This window comes from Podarcis pityusensis, assembly GCF_964106645.2.
Source record: "Podarcis pityusensis genome assembly, chromosome: Z".
NCBI classification, from domain to species: Eukaryota; Metazoa; Chordata; class Lepidosauria; order Squamata; family Lacertidae; genus Podarcis; species Podarcis pityusensis.
Window position 1 is genome coordinate 41,124,231 of NC_138044.1, and position 16,309 is coordinate 41,140,539.

The 16,309-nt window shown below is 42.8% G+C and overlaps 1 protein-coding gene across 5 annotated transcripts in view; it reads left to right on the top strand.

The window, feature by feature from the left end:
- The window catches only part of IL1RAPL2 (interleukin 1 receptor accessory protein like 2), a 492,821-nt gene that overhangs the window by 379,378 nt on the left and 97,134 nt on the right, over positions 1 to 16,309 (top strand). The gene's annotated exons all lie outside the window — the stretch shown is intronic.

The window sequence follows — 16,309 nt, forward strand, 5'->3', positions numbered from 1 at the left end:
TGGGGGGGATAACAGTCTGGAGAAAATGAATAAAGCCAGAAAAGTTTATTGCCGGCGTTACTACATGCAAGTCAATTTGCAGTGCTCTCGTTTATAAGGGTGGAATTTATTGCCACAACAGCTGCAGAAAATGGGTTTGCGTAGTGTCAAGGAACTCTGCTAACTGGCTATTTAAGACAACGGGCCTGTGGGTCCTTGGAGAAGATGATGGATGGTGTCACAGATGTCTGAAATGGCACATGCAACAGCCAGTTCTTACTGTGCATGGAGCAAACATGCATGTAAAATTATGTATTCTTAACAGTACTCAGGGTAGGGGCATGATAGACAATTATTCAGTTATGGAAAAAGTGGAGAGAGAGAAAGATGGGTTTTCCTTTCTCTCCCATATCACTAGTAAGTAAGTCATCTAATGAAAATATTTTGCAGGAGAACCAGGACAGACAAAAGAATGGGCTTCTTCATACAATGCACAGTGGAGTTAATGACAGGAGATGGGAACTTTTCCCAACCCAACATTCCACGGGTCACATACTGGGGTTGGGTGAGACCAGGGGCCAAAGTTGGTGGGTAACAAGGCAAAAGTGGGCAGCCCTTGAGGATGTGAAGCAGCCCCAGGGAGCGATGTAGCCCAGGAGGAGGCTGAACCCCCTAGTGCTCTGTTGCATAAAACTCCCTCAGAATGACACAACCAATCAGGGCACACCCTACCTCAGCTAACATCATGTCACTCTGTTAGGTTGCTAAGCAACACCTCCGCCCGTCTTCCTCTTGGTAGGCTTCAACACTAACAGAAGTAACTCTTGAGTTAGGAACAGAATGATCCCTGCTGCTGTACTTGGAACAAGGAACATACAAAATAAATGGAATCTAAGCAGGCTCTTCAGTAAGTCCAACTAGTTATCTGACCTAATTGCAGTCTCTAGACTTCAGATAATACCTAAAGTTGGCTTTGTTCTTACTAAGAAGCATTTTCTTCCATTCCTTTATATGATGACAAAGATCAAAACAATCCTGTCAAACTGAGACAGAAACTGAAAGCTGGAGTTGCTTTCCAGCTCCCATTATACGGTGCTCAAAATTTAGAATAAGATTTCAAAAGAGCTACAAAATGAAGAAGATTCTCCAAATCATATTAATTTCCTTTTGCCATGCTAAGGCAGACAATAAGTTAATCCCAAGAGGACAGCCAATCTCACATTCATAAGTTCTGTCTCACAGTTATTTTAGAAAGATCACATAGTCCTTTGACAATAGACACATTACTGCAAACTCATTTTGCCTTGGTAAGACAGGAAAGAGTATTAACAGATGTGTGGTTGTCAGGGTGCTCCATCCAGTGGGTGTAACAATATGAAAAGTATTACTAGGCAGACTTCTCAACAGGTGGCAACTGTGGGCAGTTGTTGGGGCCAGTTGAGGCAGATTTATTAGAGTAAATGGGGCATTGCCCCACCAATCTCAGTCTGCTTTCCACCTGTATTTATAATCAGTTCAGAGGGTAGCACTGGCTGTCAGCTAACTCTTCAAAAATTCAGCAGGGAGGATGATGGAGACAAACTCAAATTGGCTCTGCCTGTCATTGGCTCTGGCTCTACTTACCACTGGACTCCTTTGTATGCCCAATCAGTCTCAAAGGACAAAATCTACCAGTGGTTGGGGACCCAGCAAAGATGCACTCTTCCATTGACTCCCGAGACAGACGGATGCCAACCAACCAGCCTTGGCAACACTCTGTGTACAAGCTAAACTCCCCTTTCCATTTCTCCTATGCTTGAGCTAACCTAAGACAATGAGTGGCTTTATACCATCAGGCCATTGGTCCATATAGCTCAGTGCTGAGCACAATGACTGCCCAGCAGCTCACCTGGGTTTTAGGCAGAGATGTCTCCCAGCCCTTCCTGGGGATGCTGGGGATTGGACCTGGAATCTTCCATGTGAAAAGAAGATGCTTTGCCACTGGAACAGCTTTTCTGTTCCTGGTGGCTTCTGCCCAACCATTTCACCTGTTCTTCTGCTTTTCATTCACTACATTTGTGGGTTTTTGTTTTTGTTTAGTCTTGTCTATGATTTTATTGCCACTGCCATCACTTTTGATGATAAATTTGATTGATTAAAAGAGCATTCCTCTATGTACCATTTGAACTTATTTTACTTTGCAAAGCGTCTTAGTCTTATCTGAAGTAAACATCCTTCTCTTCTGCATTTGTTAACACTTTCACATTCTTAGGATTGCGGTTTTTAAAAATTCAGCCTTTGTTTCATTGATCAGCATTTGGTCTGACATACTGAGCAATTCCCAGAATTTTATTCACCCATTTGTTCCATTTATTAATGACTTCCTGCAAAACATATCAGAAAACTTAACTCTAAAAATGTAAACTAATTAAAAAAAATAAAAGAATTTTCAATATAAGAACAATTCTGCAAACTTCCCCAAGCCATTTTCCTATAGATAAAAACATATCAGAAAACTTAATGCTAAAAACGTAAACTAATTTTAAAAAATAAAAGAATTTCCAATATAAGGACAATTCTGCAAACTTCCCCAAGCCATTTTCCTATAGATAAAATATTTAGATAGTCCATTATTCATTTGGAAAGTTCCTTAAAGTGTGCTTAAATCAAAGCATCAGCCTTGATTGATTTGCTCAAAGCTTTCAGTCCTAAAGATCTGATTCCATTATGGACATGGCTGGGCTCTCCAACACTTTGATAAGGACGTGAAAGATTTCCTTTGGAACCTAGTTGGAGCCAGGGAAAATTCATTGCTGAGTGTAGCAGCATTGGGATCAATCCTGCTCTTACCAATTCATTAGTATTTGTTCCCACTAAAAATGTAAAAACAGCTCTGTTGGCTCAGATCAAAGGTAACCCAGAAGGAGGGTACCTTAAACTCCCCAATATCTATTGTCACACTTCAAAGAGGACTATGGGGTTTGCTAACAATTAAATATATTCAGTGCTTTTTTCTTAAAAAAAATGTTTAGGGGGTACTCTCATTTTCCTACTCATATTGAAATATGGCCCATCAATGAGACCAAACTTAGATTCACAAAATATTTAGGGGTATGCATACACCTGCGCCCCCCCCCCGAAAAAAGCACTGAATATATTTATTCCAGTAACACTCAGGAGCACTTATAGACCAGTTTATTGGTCCCAACCTGTTCACAGAAAACTGTGATTTCACCACTACCTTCTTTCAGGGTACAGGGCTGTAGTGCAAGTTCTCTATACTAAGAGAACTTGCATGTGTAGTGGTTAGAACAGCCTTTCTCAACCTTGGGTCCCCGACATCGCTAGCTAGCAGGACCAGTTGTCAGGGATCATGGGAGCTGTAGTCCAACAACATCTGGGAACCCAAGGTTGAGAAAGGCTGGGTTAGAGTGTTGGACTATAGGGAAATGAGGGTTCAAATCCTCACTCAGCCATTAATACGACTTTGGGCCAGTTACTGCCCTTGAGTCTAACCTACCTCATATGGTTGTTGTGAGGATAATATGGAGAAAGGGAGAACCATGTATGTCACTTTAATCAAATGGGTAATGATGATGATTATTGATGCTGGTGGTGACAGGTGGTTCTCCTCTGACTGGGGCACAGCCCCAGAGAATGATTCCTCAAGGTCCCTACCCCTTGTATTTCTCTAGAATATCCACCTATTGCTTCTCCCTCAACAGTTCCAGATTCATGTAGCCATGCTTCCCAGGTCAGGACATCTGACATTCGTTGACTGGGTTTTCCCATAAAGAAGGGCACCTTCTTCTGCCAGGTGGAAAAACTTGGAACAAGCTCCCTTCCTGGCAAACAAGGGAGCTCTGCAGAACTGAGAGGGGGAAATTGCTTCAGTTTGCATTTCAGTGTGAACATACCTGTCTTCACACCTCCCAAAATAGTACATGAACTGATACACAAGCATCCTTCAAAACTGCAGTGCAAGTCTCCAATCAGAAAATGCATATATTGAGGGGAAGTCTGCATGAAAATCCACATAATGCTGCATGACATTAGGAGACCCTGATTACAAAAATGTGTATATCAATGAGACAAAACTTCAAAATCCAAAAGCAAGCAGCAGGCCAGGAGAGGTGGCGCAGCTGCATGCACTTGTCTCAGGCTTTGGAGGGCCAATTTGGTCAGGGCTCCCATTAGGGACTGCCTGCTTTTTCTGTTTGTGTTTATAACTTTATTATAGCAAGACTCCCACCCTGGGCCTCGAACAAGCTCTGCATAGGCCTGGTAAGCCCCCATTGTGGCAGTTGAGCTTTGCTGGGTCATCAGACTAAAGGCCCTTCTAATCCCACACTCAATCCGTGGTATATTGCTACTGAGAAATGCTTGTCTTTCCCCCCCACAATTTTGAAGTAGTACGTGGAATGTGGTTATATCAGTATCACAGCCCCTATTGTATAGAACCAGTGGTGTCAATGATGGTGAGAAACATGTATCCTTTCTGCCTGAAGTCATTTAAAGGTTAGCACACACAGGTCCCTGGGAAGCTCCCAGAAAACTGGCAGACTTAACTTGATTATGGGGGCGGAGGGAAGAGAAGTCTATTCGTGGAAAAGTTTTCCCATTGCCAACGCAATAGGTTTTCTGTTTTACATTAATGAATGCACTTGAATGATTTGCAATTCAGCCTGTTTTCAGAAAACAACAAATAGAAAATGATATCGGCTGAAATGTATTTCTTGCTCATGGTTAGGCTTTGAGAACTTGCCAACATTCGTTTTTATGAGGCATTGCTGCGGGTGGGGTGGAGGTTTGCATTTAGGTGCCAGAGGGAGGAACAGAAATTAAAACTGGGTTAAGTTTGCATCCCATTCTCACCCTTATTAGAAAAAAAAAGAAAAGAAAAGATCCAACTTTTGAAATGGATTCACACTGTGACTTTTATGGTCTTTTTGCTGGGCTTGTCATGAGAATGAGTTATTAGAATGTGAATGGCTCATATACTCTGTAAATTACAGGATAGTAACATTCTGCTGTGCTATTTTGACCTTTTCAACATTCTGCAATTTGCTAGGCTGTGCCATTCAGCATTTTCCCTTGTTTACAGCTTTGCTAAATGGACGAGAAGTGGCAGAACAGGCAGCCAATCAAAATATACAGTATTGGTAAAGGTCAAGATCGTGCATCATGCTACTTTCCCCACAGTTGGCTATCAAAGATTAGGGCATCTAGATTAGCTTAATGGGCTTCTTTTTATGAGAGTGGAAGGGAGGGGGGGAATGGGATTTCCTAATTGGTTTCAATAGGGCAACAATAGAGCATTAATAATGAGAAAGTGTTAATTAAATTCCCCTAGAGTATAACAATATGGTGTTGGGTTCCTCAGGCAGAAAAGTCACATGGTTGGGTGCTGCCAGCAGGTGATCTAACTTGGGTAACTTGGTCATCTTTGCCACCCTGTCAGTTTTACCATACAGCGAGGGCATCAATGCGCTTAAATGGTAATCTACATTGGCACTTTGTGTAGCGCAAGGATTGTCAACCAGAATTGGCACATTTGGAATTCTGAGAAAGTGCTGTGGGTGCCAGTCACAAAATGGCTGCCCTATGGCCTAGCTTCAATTTTAGTCAGCAGCAGTTGACACAAATCCATATGCCCTTCTCTATCCTCCATCCAGGAAGGTGAGAGGCATTATCAGAGTTCAAGGGCGCATTCCAGCCAAACAAAAACACTCAAGGAGGATGTCAAGGAAGTCAGGTGAGGGGTATGACTGAATAGGTGTGCAGCCTAAAGAGATTTTCTTGAGGGCCAGACAGAGAGGGCCTGGGCCTGAGGTCCACCACCCTGCACCAGAGCAATGCAGCCAGAGCACTGTAAGAAATTAGAGCTGGCAGTATTGCTTGAACATAGTGATGGGATGGAAACTTGATTCATTTATTTAGAAACATTTACATACTGATAAATACTTCCAAAAAGCTCTGAGCAGGAAACCTACCCAAAGTCACACTTCCTGTAACAAATACACGAACTGAAACATAGCCACCTTTCAGCATCTGCACTTCTCCAAATTTTGCTCTGCAGTTTTCCAGCCAAGTAATGTGCAAAAAATGCATATGCATAACTAGGGCAAAATGTTCATAAAAATGCACATGTTAGTGAAAATAACATGCAAAGAAATGGATTCTATTGGGGAACATTGCTTTGCAAAAAAATGTGCACTTTAGGCAAAAGTGTGTGTATTGGGAGCAATCTGTACTAAATGTTGATGAAATTTCATGAGGACTTGCATACTTATCTAGAAAAATAGAGAACGGAACATAAGACTGGAAAAATGAGAAACTGAAAGAAACCAGGATTGACAGATTAAACCATTCCTACCTGCTCAGTGCAAAACAGAGGGCTTGGGGGCAATGCTGGAGCACTGTGTGCTAACAGCTTTGTGCTAATGCCATGTGCTGATGTTGGGCATGGACAGGAACTGTGGGCAGAGAGGTGCATCTCTATATGCAAAGTTCATAGATGTCCATTGTGGCTTTGGGGGGAATCCTTGTAAAGTACTGACCCTCATTTTGCTTCCCCCTCCAATAGAGATCTATTTGGCCAGCATGTAAATAAATATCAGTTTAATTTTAGCAGCGCTCCAGCCAAACAGTTTACTTCAAGGGACTCCAATTATGTGGCTCGCAAATGTTGCTGCATGCTTTACTGCTCAAGCTTCCTCCGATTCTCTGCTAACTCAAAGCATTTTCCATCCTTCACTGCCCAAGCTGAATAGTTTATGGGTACGGAATTTACATATATTACAGCCATCCATGATTAAGCTACAAATTATAGTTCACTGATCCGGAGACAATGACTAGAGCTGGGTGAATAATTAATTAACAACAGGTAATTTATTCAGTGGATTTCAGCCTTCTTCTCTGTTCGCGAATTGGACATGTAGAGACAGAACGGGGTTTTCTGCAGTGTATTCAAATGATTTGGGTAAATAAGTCTGCCTATCCAGCCCAGCCCTCGCCTGACTCCTGGCAAACATTCATTATATCTAATCCAGAAATTGGATGTTCTGATGGGAACTTTCAGCTTTCCTCTAAGGTCTGCTTCCCTTTCATGACTGATGGGTCTAGGCCCTTAAAAACAGAGAGATGTTTTATATAAGGTGTTCTAATGAATTTGCTCATTCAGCTTTAGATTCTACAAATACAGGGGTGGGACTACCCGCTTCTAGGCAGGACTTGTTGCTGTGTTTGTGTTTGGACAGTAACAGTAACATGATGATGCTACTGGTCCTTAGGCTCTATATCAGGATAGGGAAGTTCAGACTTCTGGGGGATACCCAGGCCTATCCTTCTGGACTCCTGGAGTCATCCTAGGCCATACAGCATACAACTCCCATGTATTTTTTAATTCTTTTTTCAGGCTGCTTGGATACTATGCAAAGCATACACTCAAACTTTTTTACATCTTTCAGTTTCATTCTGGTGGGTACCTTATGCCCAGGCAGGGCCAACTCACCCATGAAGGAAGGTGAGGCTGCTGCCTCGGGTGGCGAGAGACACAGGGACAGCAGATATGGCCTCCAAACTTCAAGTTAGAATAAAGGAGATTCCGGCTAAACACCAGGAAGAACTTTCTGACGGCCAGAGCCGTTTAACAGTGGAACAAACTCCCTCAGAAGGTGGTGGACTCTCCTTCCTTGGAGGGTTTTAAGCAGAGGTTGGGTAATCATGGATGCTTTAGCTGAGATTCCTTCATAGCAGGGGGTTGTACTAGATGACTCTTGGGGTCCCTTCCAGCTCTACAGTTCTATGAATGCATCACCTACTGTTGCTACTGCTTCCACGGTGGCAGCAACAGCTGTGGTGCACTCCCTGGAGGCTGGATCTGTCTCCTCTTTGGCACCCCCCCAATCCCTCCTCCCAACTCTAGGGAAGAAATGGTGGGAGCTCCCCTTTAATTCCCACTTGATTTGATTCCCTCCTTGTTCCCGTAGATCTTTATTGCCTCCATTGTTCCAGATGTAGATATTCACTCACCCCCTTCTTCTCTGGTGGGGGAGCACCCATTTTGTGTTTCTCAGGTGCCAAAATGTATCATGTCCCAGGCTATTTTCTGCCTTTTTGCCATCTCTTGTGGGGGCTGGTATTCTCATTGCCAAATGGCCTTGATTAGCAGTAGACAGTATGGAAACTGACAAGAGCATTCTCTCTGGGCATGCTATTTTTTCAATAGATGACTACATTTGCAAAGAGATGCTAGGATGACAGATGTGTTGATTTGTGCCCCGAATCCACATGCTTAATTTACATGATAACTGATACCTGGAGAGGGTGGTGGTAGTGAGGAAAGCAGGCACTTGACAAGAGATAGCCAATATGTGATTGGCTTATCATCACCTCCCAGCTTGACTCTTGTTGGTAGTTAATCGTTTGGCGTGATAAGAGGAAATGATCAGTGATTACTGATAGGCTATAATAGCAGCTTCTTTCTAAAAGATAAGGATGGAAAACTATGGCAACTGGAAATGGAAGTGGAATATTGTCATATTATATAAACACCGCAAATAAATTCGGGGGGGGGGGGTAGCCTGGAAGTTGTGAGGTTGGACTGGACCAATATTGTGGCTGACACTTATTTATAATTAAAATTGGGGAATCTCTATTAGACTTCTTGGATGGGAAGGAAAATAATGAATCTGTGCTGCCTGGACTGAACATTGGGAAAACATCAGCAGAGGGAGGAATAAATGGATATTAACCTGGATTGAATATCAGACTGTTATGAGGAATGTTTGCTGGCACAACTGATGGATGGATAGTTAGAGAACACATCTTTTTTCTGGATGGAGCAAAAGTTAAAGACACATCTGTGAGAGAGGACCTTGTATTCTTCTATCTCTCTTCTCTTTATTATTCTTTTTGTAGATTAGCTTGTCTAATAGCAGGTTATCACCTTTAGGTTGTCAAATGATAAGTGTAAATGATAAGTGCTTCTAGGTGTTCTGCTATTTCTGCTCTGTAAGCCTGCAGGTGGTAAACATCACACATCTCGTAGTAGCAATGCTGCTGAAAGTAGTGATATAAGAAACACTTCCCTTCCCTCCTGTTCCCCTCCCTCCAAAACAAACAGATCTTACTGTGGAACACCACATCTTTTTATGGGACATTGGTGAATGCCTTTTATTTCTGAGCACTGTAAATGCAACAGGGCCTCCTATTTTATGAAATTTTGATCCAGGAACCTTACCCTCTGTACATGGCACTGTTGACAACATATACTTTGTTGGGGGTTTTTTTTTGGGGGGGGGATCATAGAGTATCTTTTTTTAAAAAAAAGGAAAGAAAAGAAAATCAAAGGCATCTGACTTTTTAGAAGACAATAATGGGTGATTATGAGATTAAAAAAGGGAGAAATAGAACAGCTGGCTAAGTCTATCATTTTTATTTGTTTTACTTCTTTCCACTACATTCTTGATTGAAATCACCAGTTTTCAGCACTAACGCTGATTGTTTTGAACCTAATTTAGATCCTGATTCAAATCAGAATGAGACACAAGGGTAACTGTAGTGGATGCCCCCTGTAATTCGAACAGCTCAGCAGAAAGCTATGTCTCTGGTCTCAGTGCACCTGTTTTGTGCAGCAGAAACAAGCAAATCTGGCCAAACCCTTGGTTTGTGCCTAAGAATAGCTTGGGTCACTGGACAGTTTTAACTTTTTGGCATCAGCTCCCTAGTTTTAAAAATCTTAGCTTCACCAACAAAATGCCTCTTTGCATTTCCCCTCCCCAATTTGTTCTGAAAGGAGACTAAAGTCTGGCTCACACATGTGTGTCCATTGCTGATTTACTCAACATCTGATGACTGTTGTCCATACAGTGGTACCTCGGTTTAAGAACTTAGTTCCAGAGGTCCGTTCTTAACCTGAAACTTCTTAACTTGAAGCACCACTTTAGCTAATGGGGCCTCCCGCTGCCGCCGTGCTGCTGGCACGCGATTTCTGTTCTCATTCTGAAGCAAAGTTCTTAACCCAGGGTACTATTTCTGGGTTAGTCGAGTCTGTAACCTGAAGCGTCTGTAACCTGAAGCGTCTGTAACCTGAAGCGTCTGTAACCTGAGGTACCACTGTATATGTAAAGTATCTTTGTTCAAAATTATTATTTGTGGGTTGGCATATCTGTCTCTAGTGATGTCTATGTGTTGGCTAATCCAGACATTCAATTTTTTGTGGATTGGCACAGAGTCCTGATTAAAAATGGTATAATACTTTGGAAGATTCAATTTCTGATGTGAAAATTAACCAGAAACCACAGTTCTATCTAGCTAGCTTTCCCCAAGGACTTTCTTTTTGGGGGGGTGGGGGAGGAAGAAATGATAAAAAGCTAGAAATGCAATGCACCCCAGTGAAAGCAAGTGACAACACCTGTATTTAGATGTGTACCTTGACATGCATCCCAGAAGTAATGGATAGCAGTCATGCTTTAATCTGCATGTTGATGCACATCCCACGGAAAGTCAATGGAGAGGCTCTCCATTGAAATATGTATCCTACTGAAAATAATCTCACATTAGGATGCACATCCAATTTCCAGGGATTTCCAAGATTTTCTATAACATGGATGTGGATATCCAAGACTATGGGGTAGAAAAGTGGGAACCTCTGTGGAAGTAAAGGGCCAGATTTCACACACAATTAATCCTCGTATTTGTTTCTGATTGTACTCATTGCAGAACAGACTGTCTTATTGATCTGTTGTGTATGTAATGGTATGAAAACTCATAAACATCTCCTGGCTTACTTTTCAAGTGCTCTTAATCTTTTTCCATAAGCAGACTGTAGCCTACAGTTTGATTCTTGTGTACATAATGCCTCTGTAGCTAGTAAGGTCACCAAAATAGGCAGAGAATAGCAAGGAAAGCGCATTAATAAATGATGCAGAAGTATCAGAGGGGAAAACTACATTTAAATATTCCCTCTTTTTTTTTTTTTTTTGAAAAGGTAGGGCTTGCTGGGGATTCGGGGGGATGTGTCTCGCACGAAGACACATATCAAGTGTCTAGATAATAAGTGACACAGCAGAGAAGGGATTTGGCGAGCGTCGCCTCTACTCTCTGTGCACTGAGCAAAGATTTTTCATTTCATCCATCATTCACAGCTCACTGCAGTGCTTCCAAAAGTCACTTAAACTTATCCTGCCTAGGAAACTATGGGATGGAGAGAAGCCAAGAAATCCGTACTGTGTTCCCTCTTATCACACTAAGTCTGTTACAAGCTGGCTTGGAGTCATGATTGTTAGCAGGATTGATACGTATTGACGAATGAATGCCGTGTTCCAAGTCTAGGCAACGTCTACTGCGTTTTCCCTTATCCCTGAAATAAATGGTGTTGCATTTCCCCCTGAAAGTTCCAGCTGTAGCCTTTTATAAAAAGAGACTTTGTAAGCACTGACAACTTGATGCTAGACATTGAACAAAAGGAAATTGGAGGGGGTTTTTTTGTTTTTTTTTTTTAAAGTATCTTCCTGGACGCCTTCCTAAACTCTGAGGAAATGGAAAAGTTTATGTATGGGGGTTTTAAAAATAAACCCCTCAAAGTTCATGTCAATCAACTATATAGAAAGTAGGAGGCTGGACTGACACTTGCTGTCCTCCTTTCCCCACTGTTCCATGTATCCATTGGGTCAATACAACACCATGGACAGCTCCACACAAGCAACTTGCTACTCTTCCTTCTCCTTGCCAAGCTCCACCCCCTTGGTCTGGATACTGTGGTTCATAAAGGTCCAGCCATGGCCTGAAGATTAGACTTTATTTACCTTTCTCTGGATTCCTACCTAGTGAGCTCCCTGCATAGTTGGGCAGGCATAGCAATACAGGATGCCCTCCATTCATCTCCTGAGTCAGGCTGGGAATATGGCATCTGCCAGAGTCCTGGTTTGGGATCTTCATGTTCCAGAACACCAGGCTCAATATCTTTCAGCTTTGAACCATCAGCATTAGGGACCTAGTTCACTTCTGCAGCTGGTGGTTCAGCAGCCTTGTGCTCAGCTGGCTCTTCTTACTTCTAGTCTCAGCTCAAGGCCAGGACCATGAAGCCACCTTCCAGCTAGTTCATTATCTTCTCCAACTGGCAGTAGGTCACCAGAGTTTCAGATATGGGACTTTTCCAGCCTTACCTGGAGATGTTAGGGTTGAAGCTTAGACCTTCTGTGTGCTCTAACATGAAGCTAACTGATTGTCAGGGCTTGTTCATTGTTGTTTTATGGCGTGACAGATGCATAAGTATGTATTACTATGAATCCCTAGAGCCTGGAAGGAGCATGAGTCTGTTTTCATTGCCGGTGAAGACTGAGGTCACCCATCATAGATATGACAGCTGTTCATACTGAAATGCAGTGGTCCAAGTGGTCGCAGTACTAGACCAGTGTTAGTCAATGGTCAGGGATGATGGGAGTTGTACTCCAGCAACATCGGGCGACTTGAGGTTGAAGAACTCTGCACTAAACAGCATTCCCAAAAGGCTGTGGGTTGGCATCTCTTTTCAGAAGCCCACCTCCAACCTCTGCAGCTCCAAATGTATATCTCATTCATTTGGTCATGGGATACAGAAGCTGGGTGCCTGGTGCCCATATTTATCACATTCTACAAAACCTGAAATACTGCACCTCACTCCCCATCCCCAAAAAAGCATTCTTGCAATGACAGGACCATCACTGTTGACCAGTGGTGAATGCAGAAAATCCTTGCATCCATGAAGCAATTCAAGCAGATCCTCTTTTTCAAAACAAAAAAACAAGCAAAACAAAAAAACCAAGCCATTGCAAGGCAAGATATTGTAAAGTAAGACGAGAACAAACAAGAGATTTTAGAAAAGTGCCACAGTGCAGGTGGGAAGGGAAGAACTCTATGCGATCCTTCCTTTGAAAATAAGGATGTTATATAACACCGCCTCTATTTTGTTTTGTAAAATATTGGTGGTTACATAATTTCGTTCTCAGTTTCTATACTTTGTGAACAAATTCCTTTACAGACACCTGAAGCAAACACGTGCAAATTCTTGGGGTGGGGTGGGAAATCCTGAAGTGGCAACACAGAAGCCCCCCCCCCCCCCAAGCAGCCTTTGTTTCAGCAAGGCAGCAAGAGCAGCCAATATGGCGTGGCCAAGTTCAATGATTATGTTTCATATAATTGCTGTTGTGCATCTGATGAATCCTGATGCAGTGAAGAAAGTCAGTCCTTGGGGACCTATTATTCTTGGCATGGACCAGATGTCTGGAACTAATCCTCCTGTTTGCTGTTTCATTATCCTGTAACATAGATTGATCCTTACTGAATTACCTAAGGAGCAATAGAGTTGAAGGAGCAAAGTTCACAGCTAGAGGTTTAATGGGAAATATGGACCATCCCAGTTTTCTCTTCTTATTTCTGTTTCATATGCTTGCCTATGACTTTCAGATCCCTTAACACTCACAACTAGTCAAATGTCTCCTGCTTCCTTAAGCAACTGCATACCTCATTGTCCCCTGTGCTTGGAACTCTCTCCCTGAGGAGTTTGGTGGTTCCACCTCGTTTTTGTCCTTCAAGGCCCTCCTCAAAATTCAGGAAATCCAACTGCATAATCCTTTAGTTTTCCATTTCCAACCAGAATGAAACTTGAATATTGATTATTTGTTTTTAATGTTATTTCCTCGAGTTTGCATCTCATCTTTCTTCAGTCATGGAACCTAAGATGGCATGCAAGAAGTTTGAAGGCACATGTGATCATTCATCCAGGCACTGAGCAGGCTCGGACCTGCTTGGCTTTGGCAAGTTGGTGGCCTTGTGTGCCTTCAGACCATACCCTGAATGTGTTGACTTACATTCAACCATTGTTACATTTCATCTCTCCTTCCCTCCCTCCTTCCTTCCTTCCTCCTTCCCTCCCTCCCTCTCTTGCAAACATTTAGACTTTAGACATCAACCTACAATCTTTCTTTCTATGCTACTCTATAAAACTCATATTCTGTTCCCTTTTTCACATGTGGGCTGAACACTTGGAAGCTGTGGAGGTTGGTCCATTAGGGCATCCAAAGCACTGCTCCACCAGCATCCAGTTTTCTTCAACCAGCCCTGACCTACTTGCCTTCTTACTATCAGTCATGGCAGTGGTCTTGGCTGTTTGCTGCCTTTTCTTCAATCTCAGGGCAGATACACACCATGCATTTAAAGAACATTCAATGCACATTTAAAGCACATAACTTTTCCCAAAGAAATACTTGGAACTGCAGATTCCCATTCACAGATTCCTATGTCCCAGGTCCCTTAACAAACTACAGTTCCCAGGATTCTTTGAGGAGGCCATGTACTTTAAATGTGTGTTGAATGTACTTGAAAAGTGTGGTGTGGGTGTGCCCACAGCTTTGGCTTTGTATAACTTAGCAGGAAGGAGCATGGGGACAAACCTGGGGACAAATGGCTCTGCCTGCTTTAGCACCTCCTGCTATTGATCTTCCCATTTTCCTCTCAGCCAGTCCCAACTGGCATCAGCCACCATTGCACAGAAGGTCCAGGAGACTGCATGTTCTGTTCCTGCCCCCAGTGTCCACACATTCATCGTTTCTGTGTCATAGTCTACAGATGTGTGGTGATTAGATGTGGGAGCAGTGGGTGCAACTCCCCTACCCTCCAAGCTTACAGCCTATGTGGTTATTGACCATGTGAAAAGGGCTAGCAATGGTGATAAATAAAACAATCAATAATCATGATACTATCAACTTTCATCATATCTTCCATGTTATGCAGCCCATGTGATTAGACCATAATGCAGAAACCTATATACACACACTCAGATGTAAGCCCTGTTGGGTACAGTGGGACTTATTTCAGTTAGGTGAGTGTGTGTACCAGAGATGGGGAACCTGTGACCTTCCCAATCATGTTGGCCTCCAACTCTCAATAGCCAACATGGCCAGTGGTCAGGGATATTGGGAGTTGAAGTCTAGCAACAACTAGAGGCACACAAGTTCCTTATCCTTGAGATTGGGTGGCATTTGATGCTAGTTCTGTCCATGCTAGTAGAACCAGCGATGTTAATGGACATGAATAACTTAGGTTCATTAATTTCAATAGGTAGAACTATTCTGAGTAAAACTAAGTTTAATACAACCCATTATTTCCAAAATGCCCAAGCTGAAAACTGCTTAAGCTAGTTTCATGCTAACCAAAAAGCTGGAATTTGGTACACATGTAACTGAAGGTATCTTGAAACTTAGGGTTAGAGTGGACTTCCCCAAATGGCTATAGCTGCCCTTTGGGGTTGACTGCTACTCAAGCAGCTTGGATTGCCTCTAAATGAAAGACCAGCATGGGGTTGGAATGTTGGGCCATGGGATAAATGTGTCCAGAAACATCTGGAAGGCCACAGTTCTGCATCCCTGGTGTATAGGATCTCAGGATAAATGTGCAAAACAGTGGCCAAATATATACTATGCATGAATCATTGCTGATGAGAGCATGGCCTTCCATTGTAGTGTAGCAATGTGAACTCTGGCCAGCTGCCTGTTATTTCTACAAACAGAACAAGCAAAGTTTTAGCATCTCACCCAACCGCAGTGGCACTTCCTCTGGCAGGACCAAAGGAGTCTTAAACTGCGTATTAATCATTATCAGCCAGGCTCAGCATAACACTTACTCAGCATGAGCCTCAGGTATGGATTATTACATAAATGTAAACACTTTTCACAGTTGGGAAGGGGAAGAAATGCTAGCAAGTGCATGAAGCAGATAATTTTACCTAAAATGGAACCTAGCATGAGCGCGCGCGCGCACACACACACACACACACACACGGCTATACCATTAAACAGGGCTGGGGAACCTTTGGCTCTCCAAAGGTTGCTGGATTTCCAATTCCCATCTGCCCCAACTAGTGTGGCCAGTGATCAGGGATGATGGGAGTTGTAGTCCAGCAACATCAGGAGGGCCAAATGTTTCCCAGCCCTGCATTTTACAGAGTGTGTCCCCTGCTTCTGGCGGCAGGTGTTGGGAAAAGCTGCAGCAGCCCCCTGGCTATTTATTCTTCCTAAGCCCCTTGGCTCTATACTTCTGTTGGAGGGTCAGAGCTATGTGTGCCAGGTAAGTTGTCTTGCACCCCACAATTAGACTGTTGCCCCTGGATGCGGTGTAGAACATCCCATTAGCAATATTGAAATTATATTCAACTCCAGTCCTAGGGGTGGGGGGAGAAATTTGATTCAACTCATTTTTAAAGGCAAACCTAGGCTACAACCAAAACAGTATGAGAACTAAAACCTAGCTCTTCTTCAAAATTGAGTGCAGTTCTCCTGCCAAAAAAGAAGCAGCAGCATATGCTGGGGTA